We start from the raw sequence: 3,988 nt of genomic DNA on the forward strand, positions 1-3,988 counted from the left end.
AGCATCAAAGCAATGATAGTGAAAGACGAATAGCTTGTGTGACAAGGCGAGGCTTCCCGAGTCCACCACCATTTCCTACCTCAGTAGCCACCCAGTCGGTGGCTCAACCTGGGGCTGCCAGGCAGGTGCCAGGGGAGCGGCAGCCAGGGAGGGGCACAGGGTCTCTCTGGAGTGACACAAATGTGAAAACTGAATTGTGGGGGCGGCTGTACGGCTCTGAACGCCAAATATTAGTGCTTGGGTACTAAAAACGATTGGCTGTGCACTTTCCGTGGTAGAATGGACGCTTAAAAAAAAAAAAAAAAAGGGTCCGTGAATCCAAACTGGAACAAATACATGAACAGGCACATGATATGCCGTAGTGGAATGCCACACGACAGATGCAGGAAGAGTCAGGGGTTAGAATTGCCCCTTGGCAACCATTTTCATAGAAACCGATTCAGGCAGACTATGCAGGGAAGCTTAAATCGGAGAGTGCGAGTTTGAGAAGTTTACCGGGTGTTTCCAAAGTATCTCCGCAGGGATTCTTACTAGTCGTGAAGGGGAAAAACCATTCGTTTAGAGTGGAGAATGCGAAGTGCATGTGGCCAGATGGGACACGCAGGCACCCACTCCGTCAGTCATGTCACTCACATCACTCGCTCTTGTCACTCCAGCGCCTTCCAGCAGGAGGCACCCCCCCCAACCCCCACTGGGGCCAATCCTGAGGAAACAACGTCTCACGAACCAGGGACATTCTATAAAACGTCTGGCCTGCACACTTCAAAGACACCCACGTTTCAGTCCAACAAATGGCTCTAGGGCACGGCCACTGGGTGCGGCGAGGTCCGGGATTTTGCTGTGACAGGCAAACTGAGTGAGGTCTGTTGATCAGGTCATGGATTTGTATCAATGGTAAGTTTTTTTTTGGTTTTTGTTTTGTGGTTTTTGGTTGGTTGGTTGGTTTGGTTGTTTTTTAAAGACTTAATTTTTTTAGGGGTGCCTGGGTGGTTCAGTCGTCGGTTGAGCATCCAACTTCGGCTCAGGTCATGATCTTGTGGTTCGTGAGTTCAGGCCCCACCTCAGGCTTACTGCTGTCAGCACAGAGCCTGCTTCCTGCTTCCGATCCTCTGTCCCCCCGCCCCTCCCCTGCCTGCACTCTCTCTCTCAAAAATAAACATTTAAAAAAAACACTCAACATTCTAAAAAGACAATTTTTTTAAAGCAGTTTTAGCTTAACGTCTTGATTTTGGCAGTTGTACTATGGTTATGGAAAACAGTTCTTTGTTTTTCAGAAATAGACACTGAAGTCGCCAGGGGTAACGCGAAACTGTCTGCAGCTTAATCGTAACCATTCAGAAAAACCAGACAGTTAGATGATAGATAAGTGGCACAGACTTAGATTCACATTAGAGAGAGACAGGGACAGAGACAGAAGTATGAAGAAAATACAGTAAAAGTTTAATATTTGGGGGCACCCGACTGGCTCAGTTGGTAGAGTGGGCAACTTTTTTGTTGTTGTTGTTAAGTTTATTTATTGGCGGGGGAGGGGCAGAGAGAGAGGAAGAGAGAGAATCCCAAGCAGACTCCCTGCCGTCAGCGCAGAGCCCGATGTAGGGCTCCACCTCACAAACCATGAGATCATGACCTGAGCCAAAATCAAGCCAGACTCTTAACCAACTCTTAATCTTGGGGTCGTGAGTTCAAGCCCCATGTTGGGTATAGAGATTATTTAAAAATACATTTTTTTAAAAAAAGTTAAAATTTTGAAAATCTGAATGAAGGGCATCTGGGAATATTCTTGCCACTTTTCTGACAGTCTAAAATTATGTTAAAATTAAAAAAAATGTTTTTAATTAACTCTTTTTAATGTTTATGCTTTGAGAGAGAGAAAGAGAGAGAATGAGCAGGGAAGGGGCAGAGAGAGGGAGACATAGAATCCAAAGCAGGCTCCAGGCTCCAATCTGTCAGCACAGAGCCCGTCGCGGGGCTCGAGCCCACGAAATGCAAGATCGTGACCTGAGCCGAAGTCGGACGCTCGACCGACTGGGCCACCCAGAGGCCCACCCCCCAAAATTTTTAGTACTTGGACCTCATAGCAAATTACCGCAAACTCAGATGGCTTCAAACAACACAAATTTCTTGTCTCTCACTCCTGGAGGTGAGAAGTCTGAAATCAAGGTGCCCGAAAGCCCACGCTCTCTCTGCAGGCTCCGGGGGAGGGTCCTTCCTGCGGCCTTCAGCTCCTGGGGGCTGTGTGGTCCCTCATCTTGTGCCAGAATGACTTTAATCTCTGCCTCTGTCTTCACAGAGCCTTCTGTCTGTGAATGTGCCCAAATTTCTCTCTTCTTACAAGGACACGGGTCATATTGGATTTAGCACGGCCCCTTCTCCTTCTCCAGTACGACCTCTTAAGTTGGTTATATACTCAGAGAGCCTATTTCCAGATAAGATCATAGTTACAGATTGCAGGCGTTAGTAAAAGTTGAATGTTTGGGAATCTGGGTGAGTATCTGGGAATTCTTCTATTCTTGGCACTTTTATGACAGTCAGAAATTATGCCAAGATAAAAGAATTCAGAGCATGATCCAAAACTCCCTAGTTTGAAACCTTCCGAGGGCCCTGCAGCACGAGGCAGTAAGTTCCAGCAGAAAGTTCCGTCCTGGCCGGCCTGCAAGCCCTGGGACTCTGCCTCCCCTTCCACCCTCTGGCCACTCCTGTCCCTCGCTCTGGCCACTGCCCTTTCCTCCAGTTTTTCTCACCCCTGACTTGTGCCTGCCCCAGGCATTTGCAGTGGTTGTTTTCAGCCCAGAACATTCCTCCTTGAGAATAAGATGTGGCTCCTCAGGTCAAATGTCACCTGTCCAGAGAGACTCGACCCCCTGACCTAATGCTAGCTCCTGTTCCCATCTTTATCCGTCTTCACATTTGTTCTCACTAGTGGAAATCCTATCACAAAATGATGTCTCGTTGAGCCCCCTCCCCTAGAATGGAAACCCTCGAGGGACAGAGGCCCTATTGGAGTTTCCGGTTTTTTCCAGAGCCTGGCACGAAGGCCCGCCTGTGGCCGGGGACGGCCAAATCATTGTTGGATGAAGCGAACCCGCAAGGTGCTGGGCAGAGCCACTGATGGTTCCACATCTGTCCACACCTGGTAACACGGTTGCGACCTGTCAGTCACAGTCACTACAGGCAGGGAGAAGCACAAGGGTCTGCCCCAGGGTCCTCCAGGCTCTTTAAAAGCCAGGAGCACGCAAGTTTGAAATACTGATGGCTGTGGCCCTCCCGATGGCCCCAGGGTGCCCTGCTGGCCAGCAGCCTCCAGCTCCTGGATTTGGGGAGTGGGGGGAGTGGCCTGTGCAACACCTGTGTTTCTAAGCGGCTTTCGTGACTTCTGGCTGAGTGTCAGGTCTCAGGCGAGCTGTGGTTCTTTCCCAGTCTTGTGGGAGCCGTGGCCAGGCTCCCCAGAGGGGGTCTGGGAAGGTGAGCACTGTGTCTAGGGGGCACCTGCACAATGGGGGGCAGGAAGTAAATCCCGGGAAACCCCGCCGTGGGGAACCCAGAGCCAGGGTACTGGGTGCATGCTAGGTCCCCTGACCTGAGGCGGTGGGGACCAGGGCTGGCATGGAGGTGGGGGTGGGGGAAGGCTGGCAGGTGGGATATTTGTGGAGGGTCATCCTCACGGTCCTACAAGCCCTTCCCCGCTCCAGAGGGCACACTGTACAAGTCATCAACAAATATTCACTACACTCCCGCAGGGCTAGCAGTTAACCAAGTAAAACAGAATCGGGACATCAAGCACAGAGCTTCCGCACCCCTGGAGTCCGCGATCCTGGTGGGGGGACCTTGGGAGGCAGGGGGAGAGGAGGGCAGAGGGCCAGCGGATGCATCAAAGGGGAGTGGGAGCTGGTCCCGGGCCCGCGCGGTAGGGCAGTGGGGGCCAGGAGTTGGGGGACACGGGAACCCAGACCTGAGGCCGGGGAGTTGGACGGAGTTGGGTGGGGAGTGG

The 3,988-nt window shown here is 51.5% G+C and overlaps 1 protein-coding gene across 1 annotated transcript in view; it reads left to right on the forward strand.

Moving 5' to 3' along the window:
- Window positions 1-870: 870 nt before the first annotated feature.
- The window catches only part of CBS (cystathionine beta-synthase), a 29,303-nt gene continuing 26,185 nt past the window's right edge, over window positions 871-3,988 (forward strand). The window contains exon 1 of the mRNA XM_040483824.1: window positions 871-894. The gene's annotated coding sequence lies outside the window, so the exon portion shown is untranslated. The remainder of the gene's footprint in view (window positions 895-3,988) is intronic.

This window comes from Herpailurus yagouaroundi, unplaced genomic scaffold, assembly GCF_014898765.1.
Source record: "Herpailurus yagouaroundi ecotype Mexico unplaced genomic scaffold, PumYag 162, whole genome shotgun sequence".
Classification (NCBI taxonomy): domain Eukaryota; kingdom Metazoa; phylum Chordata; class Mammalia; order Carnivora; family Felidae; genus Herpailurus; species Herpailurus yagouaroundi.